Below are 16213 nucleotides of genomic sequence, written 5' to 3' on the forward strand. Positions count from 1 at the left end.
CACTGACCAAAAGTCACCAAAACTGTTTTAAATAGTTGATGTCAGCAGTATGTGGGCTTTCATCATAAATTAGAATAAATAGTTTAGGGACAAAGCGAGATCATTACATATGTGATTTGATGAGTTTGGTGTGGAGAAACTGTAAGAGCCTACTGTTTCCAAGATGAATATAAAGATGTTTAGCATGTGTGAGACTTGATTGTTTCTCCATGTATATGAATGTTCTTCAGTCCTGTTGGAAAAGCATCCCAGGAGGCTCCTCATGAAGGTGCTTGAGAGAACGCCAACAATGTGCAAAGCTACATTCTGGAAAAGGGGGTTACTGGAAATAGTTTGGCGACTATTTTCATTTTATTTTCAAGAGTCTTTAGAAATGAGCACTTCTTATGGTTGGTTTAATACTAATAAAATGTAATTACACTTTGCAACTTTACATTCAATTTGCATTCCCTTTGCACTTCTAAATTTTGCCCCAAAATAATGACGTTGTAGCTAACCAGGAAGCTGTACGCACAATGACAGCCAATGGAAATCCCAACAAAAGTTTTTATAAACTACTAATCAAAAAGAATTCTGCTGCTAATTATGACTTCTAAGGCTTAATTAGCATTTCCACCTTTGTCTTCAGATGCTCTCTGTACTTAGAGACTGTTTTGAACTTCTGTCCATGACCCCAGGGTCACTGAGGGTCAGGGCCTGGTTGATGACAGCAGGCCCAGGGTGAGAGGTGGTAACAAGTTTTATTCAAAACAGGTTTGAAGTCATTCCGTTGTGTTGTCTCAGCCTACAACCTGCTTTACTGTTGCTCACTATGCTTAAGCAAAAGCATTCAAATATGGAAACAATGGAGTCAAACCTCCAGCTCTTGACATATAAGACACTCATTACTATGTACGTATGTACATGTCAGTTTTTCCTTGCAAGCCCACTTTAACTTGCACTTGAGTCATTATTTCACTGTAACTGTCAAGTAACTTGAGTATGGGCCAGGGGGCGAGCTGGACGCTCGGCTTGTCGTCTTTTTTTGCGGAGGAGAAGCCAAGGGCATTTCAGAATTAGTGCTATTCCGCAGCGGGTAACAGCTTGCTCGGATGGACGGACGTGTCATAATCTTGTCCCCGTCCCCTTCCCCTCCCCTCTCTGCTCCAAATGGCACCGAACACATTGTCTTTAGCTGAAAACACAGTACCCCCCCACCCCTCCCACCACCAACCCCCATCCGCTCTATATTACTGCAGTAATTAGTAAATTAATGGAGATAGAGGCGGACATCTGTACAGAGAGGGGTCAGCGGCAGCAGATGCTCAGAAAGCAATATGCACAAAAATGCCTTGATGAATGTTTACACAGGGACTGAGTGGTGCTTGGCAATGTTTTGGGCAGTGTTTCTTTTCTATGACTTTTCTGAAACTTTTTGACTGGCTGCCTATACGCCATGTGATCGATTTAATAGGTATACTATATGCTATATGTTATCCCCATATATATATATATATATATATATATATATATATATATATATAGCTTGTCGAATCAGTGTAACGATGGCTAGTCAAAGCCATAAGAAAGATTACTGTGGCAGAAGTGTCACAATTCACAGCACATTAAAATAGAAATATACACATTCCCAAACATTTATAAAGGTTTATCACACGTGTAAGTTGTCATAAGACAGAAATGACAAAAGCAGCCTTTACGACCACTGACATTTGTAGGAATGAAAGGCCTATGTAGGTGTCTTGATGCCTTATGAATAGTGCCCTACAGTAAAAGTGCTGAGAAATTGAGGAAAATCTTACCATCTAGCTAAAAACAGTGAGCGCAGACATTTAGGCCTGTGGTTTTAGGCCTATTTTCATAGATTCAAACACTCTCCAAAACAATATAAGCAAGACTATGAGACATTACTGAATACATCCATCTGGTTTTGGATGTATGTGTGGTTAAGGCATGATTCTAACTTACATTCAGTGCTAAACTAAAGGTGTTTTTGACTGATTTTTTACTCTGTTTGGCGTAGAAGGAATAGTGTGTAAATTTGATCTTTTGTGCCAAGCTATTGCTATAATAGGACCATTTTCTATTCTGAAGCCAATGCAGGTCTCTCGTAAAGTTTAAATTTGGAGATGTGATTAAGTGCTGGCATGCCCTTGTCCACTCATCTGTACATTTGATCAGAGCGGATGAAAAGTGAGGGATTGAGTATAGTTCGTGAAGAGATGGCCGAGCCCTCCTTAGGATTACCCCTGCAGGTTGGGTCTGCCTCATCTCTGCGGATTAAGTTTATGAAAACATCCTTGTATTATTTCTGCATGCTTATTGTATTAATATTGGCTTCTGTGTCCTGGAGCCCCACCCCCACCCACCGCAGGCCTCCTGCTTAAAACGTCCAAGGTAATCTTCTTGAGAGTGATGTTAAGGGCAAAACTCGCTTCCCAGATTAAACTTCCTAGTATTTGTTGTCCTTGTCTGTGATTTCATTCCACAACCCCAGCCCCCTCTATATCGATGTATTAAGGAGGATTCCTCATCTGCACTTCATTTTCACCGAATGTTGAGCACATTTAGAACCGCTTGTTTGGTAATCTTCTCGACTACTTTTAAAGCTGTCTGGAGTTGTCTTATTGTATCTGCTTGTTTATTTTTAGACCAATGCTATAAAGATTTGTTCATGGATGTTAAACTCAACACAACACAATTCACTTGACAGTCAATGCTGTTGGATCCAGACAAGCTTTCCAACCTAAATACAGAAAAACATCCAAATAAATGGGATGAAGTGAAAAGAATTTGTGTTAAACACTGGCAAGTGGCTCAGCTGTCTAATGTGCTGCCACTATGGTCTGGGGTCAGGGGCCGAGCCATGCTGCTGCCATGCTCCAGAATCAGCAGCCGGAGTCCAAAAGAGCACAATTGGCCATGCTCTCTCCGGGTGGGTAGATGGCGCTCTCCACCCTCATCACTCTGAAGTGATCTGTTAACTGGTGTGGTGGAGCTGTCGACCCCCGCATCAGCCACAGTTTGGGAGTGTTGTTGGTGCTAGAGAGAGTTACAAACAAGTGAGTCATTGGCAGAACCAAATAGTGGAGAAAAATGAAAGAAAAAACTAATTAATAAAAAAAAAACCAAGTATTAAAATAAAATACAACCAAAAACAATCAAATCATAAATGAATGAATACATTAAGTGTATTTACATTATATCTGTAAAACATTTATTGATTATTCTGTGTATTAATCAGTTTAACTTCTTATTTGAACTGTTTTGTTTGTATATATTTCTATTTTAAATTCTCAAATGACGTTCAGCTTAAATCTGTTTAACTACATAACAATTCTATGTTACATTTTAGCCCATGTTAGTTTCTGTCCCCTTAGTTTCTGTTTGATGCCAATACAAGTTGGTGCATTAGGGTCACCTATCTATCTATCAACCAACCGTCCCTCCATCCTACCACCCATCTCTCTCGCTCGCTCTCTCTCTCTCTCTCTCTCTATTTGAAGTGTCACATTATACAGGCCTCATACTTGGCTGTAAATCCTGCCTTGTCACCTCACTGTTGTTTATTTCATCAGAGGAAAATCACTAACTCGCAGTTGAAGAATGGCGGTCATACTTGAACATCAAGGTTATGTTCTGACCATGTTTCAAAGTCAAAATGAAGGGAATTTTCAGGACCCCTTAAACAGCCTAAAAGTTGGTTATTACAAACTTATAATACTAAAGAATAGCCCAATCAGGTTGTACAGAAGTTCCTGTAGTTACTGAGTAATATGCCTTAATGTGTAGTAAGACATGCTGCGTTAAGGGGTTAATGCAATACTGAAAAAAATGTAAACAGACTGGACCATATCATGTTGATCGGTTTATCACTCCTCCGTGCGATCGAGCTCTTTCAGAAACAGTGAATATCAATTTTCTCAAATGCATTTTTTTTTTACAAAGAAATGACCATATCAAAAGGGCTATAATTCTCTCTTTGTATGTTGTACACGACACTCTACTAATGCCAGCAGATGCTTTCTCGTCACTTAGTGATTATAAAGACTTTTTTCATGACCTAGATGCCTAAAAGACACAATCTGAAAGTATGACCAACAAACTGCTTGGAGGGGGAGAAAAAAAATATTGGAGAAAAAAAAAAAAGCAAAACCACGTCAACCTTTTAAGAAGCTCAGGGAGTAAAGAGGCTTTGGAGCTGAAAGATGGAACATATTGCGCCGAGACAGAAGCTTGCTTGATTAATGGGCATGATAATCATCTCATCAAATCACTCTCACTTATTAAATCTTGTTTAATATCCAAATGAGGGCCCTCTTGAGCAGATTTGGTCAATTTTACCCCCTCCTTTTTGCACAGCGAGCTTGAACTCAAGCCACTTGGCCTCTCTCTCTCTCTCTCTCTCTCTCTCTCTCTCTCACACATATCGTGGCCTCTAAAAAATGTCTGATCTCTTCCAGGGAAAAAAAAGCAGGCTGTCCTTCATTGCACGATGCAGCCCTCCTCTGTGGATTGTCTTTGGGATTTGCTTATAATCACTAAGTGGTTGTTGGGCATTGCTTTATATCCTCTGAACTCCGGCTTCAGAACCATGCTCAGAGGGAACGTCCATCATATCATCCTCATCAACACCCCTGGCAGAAATGGCAAATGTTGCCAGAAACATCCATCTATTTTTTTTTTTTTTTTCCAAGCGCAGATTAAGTTTATTCTTGGCCTCTTGCGTGCTACTGATGGGGATTCTCCACAGAACATCTTTTTAAGGCTCATAAATAAAAACATTTTTACTCTTGAATTACGCACATTCCTTTAAAACCTCTTTTTCCCTTTCCTCTAGCGTTTCTCCTTTCCATCCATCAGAATTTGTGTTTGACCTTAACTCATTTAGGTCTGTTCTGTTCAATTATCATCAACAGAAATGGCTATCAACCCTGCTCCTGGAGATCCACCTTCCTTCCTTCTTTAGGACCAACCCATTAGAATTATTGCCTTTTATTGATTAGCTGAATGTGGTGTAAGATTTTGGTTGGAGGTGAAACCTGCAATTAGGTAGAACTCCAGGAAGGGGGTGTGTGACCATACAAGTACAGAAAGGCCCATTCTGGTTGACCATCCTCCTTCCATCCAGTTTCATTCAACTTCTTCTGTTTCAATTCATTGGTATAAGGCAGTAGGTAGCACTGTTGCCTACTGCCTACTGCAGCAGACTGGAAATCAGCTCCCTGTTTAGACAAGAATGCCATACTACACCAGGAAGGGTTCTTGAGTAAGTCTCCACCAAATGCTCTAAATGTAAAAAGACTACGTAGATCCATGATCAAGGCTTAGACTGATTTTGCTCTATTCCCTCACAGGAAATGAACCTCACCCTGGAATGAAGGAAGCAAGGGTGACCTGAAACTTCATAGACAGATTATAGATAGCACTGTAAATCTGGAGGAAATTCAGTGTCAAAAAAAGACCTAAGGAATAAGTTGAGGTCATAATTGCAGGCTGATTCTCATCACGTACCCCAGCTCCCCTTCAGCTGACCTGGTGAAGCCACCTCACTCTGAAAAGAACAACATGCCTTTGTCTTATTTACGGTCCGCATGTGTTGCACGGCATCTTCATGGCACAAAGGCCAAGTGACAAGCGCTTCTAAGAAGGAGAGGAAAAAATCCCCCGCCTCCCCCGGGTTTGAATTATAGGTATCCCTCAATAGCTGCGATCAAGTTGAGCCCCCCCCACACACACACACACACATACACACCCCCCTTCACCACAAAACTGATGTCACCCAAGCAGCAACTGGTGCAAGGTGACTAAAAGGGTATTGTGCATCTTCCGCGAGTGCCTCCCATTGCTCTCCATGTATTGTTGGGAAGCAGCTGTTGGCTACCTGGCCTCACATGCCACGTCTATGCCGACTATCTTGGCAGCCGAGGCTTCAGGCTTGGGATACCAGAGCGAATCGGTTCTTAAAGATGACGTTGGGGGGTGGTGGTGGTGGGGCAAAAGGCTTAGAGCCCCTGTCAGCAGGGCATGCGTTGATGGAGAACAAAAGACATCCCCTTGTCCTCCTCCCTGCTGCCAGACATTTTTATTTCGCTGCCATGCATTCACATCCCGGGCTCATATCACAGCGGTGGTTCTAGTGTCACCTTTACCTGCTGGAGCGTCCCTGACTTTCACACCTGCCCATACCTGACTCTAATGGGTAAGAACAAGAGAGTCAGGGAAACTCTTATATGTGCACAGAAACTGACCCTCTTTTTTGTTTTGCCTTCTCCCCTTTTGTCTTCCCGTTCCCGTACTCTTCCTTCGGCCCCTTTGTGGAAACAACACCCCTCTCAGATGAGGCCACGAGCCCTACCTTGGGACATGCGCCATTATTTTTAGCCAAGCTTCCGAGGAGCAGCGCTCCTTTGTTTGGAGGCCGGCATCCGTATCCATTTCATGACAAATGAAATTCCTCCTTTGGTCCCTTTGGCAGACACAGTCGAGCCCAGGCTAGTTAGCTAGTTACTTTGCTCCTGCACCTGTCCTTACCATCAGCCCCTTGTCTTGAGTCTGGGCCCTCGCAGCTCAAGGGGATCACTTCACGGATAAAGCGTCCCATCTGACAGAGGCGGCGCAGGAATTACGGGACTCAGTGGGGCCACACACTGCAACGCTGAAAAGCGGACTTAGTCCCTCAGAGGAACGGCGCAAAGCTCCCTTGAAATGGCCTTGCTTATGATGTCATGGACAGGGCTTCGCAGTCCAAGGCAATCGCCCGCTTAAGAAGAGCGCAGCATTTGATGAAGGCTGAACTAATTACACTCTATTGCCTGGAACCGTATCACCAACTCTGCCTCGGCCAGCAGTAATGGTGCTGATGCAGTACTATTCGTGACCATTTAGCAATATTTTACTCTCTGTTACCCTTAAGGTTACTGCGATGAAGCAATTTTAGACAATTAAGATGTGTCCATTGTTAGTCCTGCATTAATGTCAGCAACACCAGATGAGATGCAGAGCTCAATCCACAGTGAGCCTGGAACTGTGTCACTGACATAGTTAGCAGAGGTACTGATATTGTAGTAGCAGCAGTAAGTAAATATCAGGCCTTGTTTCCAGTCAAATAACTGAGATAATGCAATATCAGACCATCCAAAATGGTCAGGTGCTTATCATTTTGTACAGAGCTGGCACTTCGTGCACTGGCAAGGTCGTGCAGTGTCCATAGTGACCTGTTGCATTAAAAGAGTTCTGTTCTTGAAAGGTCTGATGGTCTAATGGACTATAATCTAACCTGGTTTGTGCTCATCAGCAGTGTAGTTACTGCCGCCTCAGGTCAGTGCAGGAATTTCTCTATGGTTGGACCCTGTGTCTCGGAGATTAGCGTTCCCCGAGCCTCCTGCTCACTTAAGTAATTACATTGTCAGAATTAGCCAGAAATGAGAGCACTGCTTCGGGATTATAATCCAGGCGATGCTCGGCTGCCCTGCCAAGTGGGTCATTACCATATCCTCCTGATTTTTTTTTTTTTTTAATCTTTGATGGATGTGGATTTCAAGGGATAAAATTGGTATCAAACAGCAGTAGCATATTTGCCATATACAGTCAACATGCCATGCTAAATTCTTTGTATGTGTTCTAAAGCTGTTCTGGTGGCTGTGTCCATTGCATTGCAGGCACTTTTAGGCTCTTCCCAAGCAGATACATCCACTGGGACAAATAGGGCTTTTTCTCTCTGCTTTTTGCACTAGGGTTACTAGGGCACAAGGTCTGTAATTTAGCCAGGCCAACTGCAAAACCGGATTAGTCAAGTTTACACAAATGCTTTGGGGAACTGACTGGAAAGGCTGGATAGGCTAGTCTTGGACTGAATTGCAGTCTAAACAAGTCTTAATCTGCTTCTTGGAAATAAACAACAAGAGTTCATTTACCACTTAAAATCTCTAGATTTGGGTAATAGCAACTTCAATTATTTAATTACAGGGGAGGAGCCTCAAGGCTATGCACACAATTAAATCTAGGTCAACTAATCAGATTTTTTGTGATAAGAAATTAAAAAATTAAGAATTAGATTAGTATATTAATAATACAGCAGATTGTAGACTGCAACCTCTGGTGCTATATGTCAATTACCTACTTTAATCTAGTGCAACCTTTTACACTATGCCTTCCTACATGGTACTTGAGTGAAAGCAGTTTACATTGTACAGTGTACATTGCTGCATTAATAAAATATTACATTTAAGAACGTTTAGATCTTATTCTGCTGTTGTAATGTTTTATTTCCTGTGCTCCGGTTGGTTAATGAACATAATGACTCTGTGGGTAATTATTTATAGTTTTCAATTGTTCATATTTCCATTATTATCTTATTGTTAGTGCGCAATTCTCATGGTCCGGGTCATTCGTTTCCTCAAACGTTCATGATACAATGGGTCTCTATAGAGTAAGAATAGGCCCTATAATAGGCCCTTATAGAGTAACTTCCTCCCCGAATTGCAATACACCGAAACTACACAAATGAACCCTCCCTCTGACACCATTGGAGTGAAACTAGAGCAAGCTGACCCCCATCAGACACAATCTATTGGGACAGCACTGGAAACATTGCTGTTCCTTCTGTCCTCTCGCTCTCTTTCTCTCAGTCTCTCTCTCTCTCTCTCTCTCTCTCTCTCTCTCTCTCTCTCTCACCCTGTCTGTCTCTCTTTCTCCCTCTGCCCCTCCACATTCTGAGTGCCCTCCAACAAGGCCAGCTTTGTGAGGCGCTCCCTGCTTTGCGTGTTTGCAGATTGTGTTTTTTTCCCCTCCTCTCCTCAGAAATGGAGGGCCCAGATCTCTCACATCTGAGAGGGTCTTAATTTGGATGGGGGTCCGACTGGGGCCGGACTCCTTTGTTCTTGGGTTCCCAGGATGTTCCCCCAGAGTCCCAGCAATTCCCGGCGCGTCGCCCTTTCCAGATTTTTCGGCAGGAATGAAAGAGACTGAAGGCAGACTGATCTGTCCAACTGGAATCTTTGTCCAAAACATGGGGGCGGGATGGTGGGGGGTGGAGGGGCAACAGGATGGTGAGGAGTGCGGCACATGTTCCTACAGTGCTGCAGCGCTAGAGTGGCACTCAGATATCCTGTGTGGATATTATAGATCAACGTAGAACAAAAAGATATCTCTCTTAAGATTCATATGATTCCAGCAAATATGAAACCATATGTGAACCATTATAGTTCTTAAACCTTCTTACGTTTGTCATGGCGTCTGTGTGTTGAAATGCCTGCATTTTCTTTCATCAGTTCTTTTGTAAACAGTGTGTTCCAGGAGTCTGAGACTGCATCTCATTAAAAACTGGAACTAAACAACAGAATGTGTGAGAATGTAACATTTTAAATGATATAAAGCAAAGAAGACTTATGAGTGTATTCAGATTTGGGCAGATTAGCGATATTGACCGCATTAAAGGTCAGATGTGTTTTGATGTGTGTCTGATCTCGTTCATTTAAGATAGTGTTCAGATCACTCTCAGGGGCATCTGAGTTGCTTATCAGAGGATTTTACACTAACATGTGAAGTTCATGCAGCTCAAGTGCACGCTGCCATAACAGCAAAAGGGGAACACATCACCAAATACTAAAATTCTAGAAAAAATAATAGAAATTCTAAAATCTGTTCAATTTTCAAAGACTTTACTTTTCATTAAAAATACAAAAATATCTAACATGATTTTTGTAATGTAAAAGTCTTTTGGCTCACTAAAACAAGGAGACGCCTGTTGAAAGTGTGGGTTGTAAACTCTCAATACACTTGTGATCATAATTGTGGGTGTATATTTAATTAATTAGCTGCTTTTTGTCTGGTTTTGCCATTTATGTCATTGTTCAATATCAAAACACCTGGAAAATCAGTGCAGACTTACCTGTCAAATTGTTGTTTATTTACCTCTCATATTGGAACAAAATTAAACATAAATAAATACATTAAAATGTCCGGGACAATGATTGTGTGATTCAAATATGACTGTAAATCATGATGGAATGAATACCCATAATTGCTTACATTTATGGCAAACTCTCAAGACAGATAAACTCTGGACAAAGGAAATCATATAAATAGATAACTACAGTACATCCATCTTTATTTTTCCTCTAGTAACTTTCAAGTAACTTTGCAGTTATATTTTAAATATTGAATGTGTCTACAGTTGACTAGTGATTTTTTAATAAAATGTAGAAATGTACTTTAAAGTACTTCCCAATTTGAATAATTACCACATAGGTTTGCATTGGGCCATTTTTCTGAACTTTCATTTGGAGAGTGATTAGAAATGATGTTTCTCTGTACCACATACTGTGTGAAATAAGGGCAGGATTTGGCTTAATCAGTTTGATTTGCAATTCTAAATTGAAGTATCTGTGTTTGATAGAAAGAATTGTTCTGTGGACAAACTCTAGGATGTCCTTAAACATTTGAATTCAATCTGACGCCTGTCTTGTAAAATATGATAAACAGCAGTTTTGCTAAGTGGAATTTGGATACATGCTTGGCAAATTAGTTTAGAGGGAGAAATTAGAACATCTCATGCCTTCAACTGCAAATGAGCTCAAGGCATGACCTGAAGCTCATTGTGGCAGAGTGGAATAACAATGGTCATTACACAATATTTCCACAAATAGTCCTACAAGAATAGGGCCTTGTAAACATGAAGGTTGTCTTGGGCCACAGTGCAAATAGCATCTGACATTGAAGAGAGTAGTAGCAGTGGGGAAGCTTCTTTGCTTAGTTAAGAGTTTATGAGATAGTAAGTAGATAATTACTGTGCAGGGTTGTTTTTTAGTTATTAGTTTCTTTTATTTGAACTCACTCCCTCATTGCTTAAGTGATGTTGGGCCAAAATTTGATTGAAAAAATGATTTAATCCAGTCCTGGAGATTTATAGAAACATGTAGACAAATTAAAAGTTCACAACGGTTATGTTTTTCCATCACAAACATCTTACATCTATTGAAACTGTGAGATCCCATATTCTTACAGAGGTCTATTCACGCCATGAGGTGCCAATGAAACCTGTGAAGTTGCACTTTCCTTTTGAAAAATGATTCAAAAACCTTTGAGAACAGAGCACAACTTTTAAACAGTGGTTTTAAAAAAAATGAAAAATGAGTAAAACATTTTAAACGATGATTTAAAACAGATTCCAAAACTTTCAAAAAGGTAAAAACTTTTTTTGATGACCCAAAACATTTGAACAGAGAATACAAATTTCTGATTTCAAACTGTACAGAGATTGAAATCTTTTAAACAGTGATTTGACACCAATTTTACACATAGATTTAAACTTTATAATGATTTCAAACATTTGAGCCATGGTGCAAATTTTGGAATCCAAACTTCTGAACAGAGAGCAAGTCTAAATAGTTGAATGGAGAGTTCAATCTTTCAAACTTCAACAATTATGATTTGAGAATATTCTGCAATGTACATACTTGGACAAAATACTTGGACAAACATACAGTGAATGAACCCACATCTAACTGTTTTAAACTACTTAGATGTCAGCGTTTGTTCACATGTAATCCTATTAATGTATATTTATCTATAAAGTAAAGTATCCCTGCTTTAACACCTGAGAAAATTAGACTGGTTAAACTGGTGAAGGATCACACTCACTTCCAAAAAAGAGTTTATTTCAGCACACATCATTTTAATCTAGCATTAATTCCCTTGTCATCTAATAATTTTCATAACTCTCTAGTGAGCTAAAGTAAGTATGCTAGAGCAAAGAAAACCCAAAAATATTTATAGCTGAGAGCTGCCTTCTTAAAGGCATCAGGGACATTCTTGCCACTAGGTGTCCCCCTCTCTTGTGTGTTTGGTGGCTGGTGACAGGCAGTTAAGATGTCTGTTCCATGTCTTCAGAAGCTTGTTAAAGGCCGGAGCGTGTGACTTTGAGAGCAACGAGGTGTGACACACTATATTTAACCCCGCCGGAACTCTCCTCTACAGCCCGAAGGAGGACAGAAGCCTTGAGCCGAGAACGGCACGTGCCCTTTTGGGTTAAGCTAACAATGAGGGTCACGATCAAAGATTTATGAGATTTAGGTGAGAGAAGGGTGCGAGAGGGGTAATTGAATGTGCTATTTTTTAGTGCTTGAATAAAGACATATAACATTTTAACTCTTTGACTATGGACCCATGTGGATCGTATCGCATCAATCCTCAGAACAATTCACAGGAGTTAATACACTGTTAGGAGAACAGCAGTGGCTCATTAAAAAAAAATGATGAGCATGAGACAAAAAGTTAGAAAAGCGTGCCAGTGCCTAGAACTTTGCTGGTTTAAATTCCCTGGCTGGCCAGGCATTCTGTGACCAGTGTGTAGTAGTATTTCTGTCCTGTTGGGTCCTTCAGCAGGGATGGCCATGACAATGTTTAACCTCAGACATACTACTTACTACTCATACTGAATTCATACTGGACTAACTCCACACTCCACAGGTATCACTGTCAGGCTAAAAAAACTACCCATACTGCAGATTCATACTGGATAAAAAAATACTCCACAGCTACTACTGTCAAATTGTAAAATGTAAACGCTGCAGATTCATACTGGATAAATATGACTCCACAATTATTACTGTCAGATTAAAAAACCTACACACACTGTAGCTTCATACTGGATTAAAATCTTCCAGCAATTATTACTGTCACCCCACAGTTACTACTGTCTGTCTTGTATGTAAGCACTGTGGATTCATACTAAATTCAAATCTTTCAACAATTATTACTGTCAGACTCTCACTCCACAGGTCACACTTAAAAACATAAACACTGCAGATTCATACTGGGTGAAAACCACTCCACAGTTACTTCTGTCAGACTGTGAAATGTATGCACTGTGAATCTGTACTTCATTAAGGTCACAGATCACTTGAATTGTAGTTGCTTTTTAGTCTCGAGCAGGAGGACTTCTCGAGCAGGACTTTAGACAGTTTGAAGGCCTGCGCATGACTTTATTTACTTACTGCGCTTCATGCCAAATCCTAAGTGTGTAAACTATGTTTTAGGAGCTTTTGCGAGGAGCAGGTGGCTCAGATGTGTGAGCGCACGCGCATGTGCGCAAGCATGCAAGTTCAGATGTAGCGACAGATGGTGTTTGATTGTGGAGCAGACGGTTCGTGTCACACAAAGATGCTGTCTCAGCCTTTCCCAAGGAGCCTTCATGCTGCCTGCAGACTACAGAAAGAGAGAGAGAGAGAGAGACAGAGAGAGAGACAGAGAGAGAGAGACAGAGAGAGTCTATGTGTGTGCTTGAGTGAAAAAATATCTAAGAGCTAACTGATCTCACATTTTTCTTTTTTTTTCTGAATCACAGAAGGATCAGCGGTCCCTACACATTCTGGGAAATCCTGATCCAGCGTCGGCCCATTTAGCCTGATGAGTGAGTGGCATCTGCAATTGCCTGCCATGCCTGGGAGAGAGCTGAGGACCCAGGGGTCAAGGTCAAAGTCAGGGGCAGGAGGGTGAATCTCCCCGCTTGAATTTTAATTACAGTAAGAGCACACGATCGGCTACTGAGAGATGAGCAGCCCCCAGCACAAAGCCTGAACCGTTTAAGATGCTTACTCACTCAGCATTTGACCCATAAAAAGGCTGTTATTCCATTTTACTGGGCCCTGGATGGTATGTGATAGCTTTATGCCAATCATGCCGACACTGTTGGGTGTATCATTTCAAGGCAGTGCTGCAAAACAATTAAAGTCAGATCAACTTAATAATAAAAGATCACTGGTCCAGCGTTGTGTCTGCATCTCAGTTAGGTCACCAAACGCAGTTTAGGTTGAGCTTCCTTGGAAAGAGAGCGTCATCAGACTCTCTGAGACTATGGAACTATAGCTATAGGATTCTACACATGCAACCTCCTGCGGATCAAACAGTTAGATAGTTGTGCCACTTAAGAGTCGTGAAGCTTGTGCATTGCCTGTGCTGTTTATATCATGAATGCAATGCTGCAGTGCTTCAGGATCAGCAGGGTCTCCCATTTGAAACATTTTAGGATAGGAAAAGTTATAGCTTGCAAGTGGGAACTTCTGAAGAGAAGGAATAATAAAAATTTATAAACATATATTAAAGGAAAGGAATTTTCTACCCTTTCAGAAAACCCCACTCCAAAATAGTGGAAAGCTTTTCTCCATGGTTTTGGGTCTGTAGTTCACTTGCTAAGCTACCCTTTGCTTAACTAGCTTGGCTAGTGCTAAAGCTCCACCTAGTATCAGACAGCCCAGTACAACTGCTGCTAACTGCTGAGCTCCCGACACAAGGGTTGATGACAAAAGCTTGTGCCTCGTAGCCAGCTATTTAGGCTTAGCTAAGTTAGCTAGCAGTGTTCCTGCTAACTCCTCAGTTAGCTTAGGAGTGTTTTTGACTGTTATTAGGCACATTGTGTAAAGGTGTAAGTATTTGGCACTGTACTATGTACAGCGAAAGGTGTCCTCTGAATTTGACTCTGTGGTGTGGTGAACACACACACACACTAGTGAACTAGGGACAGTGAGCACACACACACATCGCTGAACTCAAGCTAGGGTGGGCTTGTTTTTGCCCCACCTGTTTTCAGAGTATGACATCACCAATCAGTGAGCTCCCACAGCGCCCCTCACCATGTGGCTTTGCTATTTGACCATATACACAATTTGGAAATACCGTCCTCATCAATATTTTTTTAAATACCATGGTATATGATATTGCTGTTATACCGCCTTATGTATTAGCCTTTTTCCAACAGATTTTCTCCAGATTTACTTTGAAAACTTTGTTTAGTTGACCATTCTTCTAACTTCTGAAAAATGTCAGTTCAGTTCAGTTCTCGGACAGGTGAACAATTCAAGCTGAGCTCACTCAAAAAACCCAATTCGCATGATGTTCACAGACTGAGGTATTGCTGACCATGGAGCACTGAGGCCTTATTGAGTTTTAAACTGGAGATCATCTGTGGCTTAGGACCTCCTGTGCCAAACAAAAGAAGCAGATCCAAAAGCATTTTGAGTGGGTTGAGAAAATCGATGACATTTATATTTGACAGTCTTAGCTGAGCGTTTGTTAGCAACATTTGCTTACCATTAGCTTCCATTCTACACCAAAGAAGCACACATCAGATATCAGATGTCTTGGCGGATCCGCTGCATCTGGGGTCCGTGGTAAATCGTGATCGTTTGATTGAAAACTTTAGAGGAAACTAAGTTAACTGAAAAAAGCTGTAACCAGTTCATGTAGTAGTTTAGGCTGACCTGACTTTAAGTTGTCACAGAGTGCTTTTGTAACATGAAAGCTGAACTTGAGTGAGTCTGAGCTTTTGTATTAGACTGGTCTTCTAGAGAGTTAAGTTTAGCGTCATTTATATAAAGTACTAAACGGTCGTGTAGTGCTGAGGATCAATTCCGCAAGGGATTGGTCATTATCTTCATGAAAGTCAGTGAAGTCCGCAGACTGCAGCTCAAGTTGTGGGAGAGTGTAATTTGAGTTAGTGGTGTGGGAGTCATGGTGATTCTTATGATCTCTCTCTCTCTCTCTCCCTGTGTCTCTCTGCCCCCTCCTCCTCTCTTTTTCTCTCTCTCTCCCTCCCTCTCACCCTCTCATGAGGACGTATAAAGGTCTTTGAAACTTTTGACTGTTGAAGTAAGATGAAAGATTTGGTGATTGTGTTGCACAATGTCAAAGACCACTCCTTCATCTCTCACACAAGCAAAAGATCTTAAGATGAAAAGAGCATCTGAAAGAACAGTAGCACAGTAACAGGTGGAGTCTTGCCTTTGTGTGTGCGTTTGTGTGTCTGTGTGTGTGTGTGTGTGTGTGTGTGTGTGTGTACATATGCAATCTCGCAGTGTTTACTTGTTAAAACGTGGGTGTGTGATACACTGGTAAAGAAGAGCTGCTCTGTTCACTTGAGAACTTTGCGAGCATTCTTTTATGAAGATGTTATAGAAATGGTCACAGAGTAAAACAGCAGCAGTAGCAGGTGAGGAAATCAGGTTCTTTCATGTTGTCTTCAGCTGTTTGTGGTTACAGTTCATTTATATTAATAATATGTCAGCTCTTTCAATAGGACAATGTTCTAAAAAAGAATAAGATCTTCATCTCTGACTAATTCTAATATTTAAGTACTATTTGACACTGGTGTATCACAACAACTTAGCAGAATGCAGGGTAGTACGTTTTAAACCAAAAGGCCTTTTCTTATTATCCC

Source organism: Salminus brasiliensis, chromosome 1, assembly GCF_030463535.1.
Source record: "Salminus brasiliensis chromosome 1, fSalBra1.hap2, whole genome shotgun sequence".
NCBI classification, from domain to species: domain Eukaryota; kingdom Metazoa; phylum Chordata; class Actinopteri; order Characiformes; family Bryconidae; genus Salminus; species Salminus brasiliensis.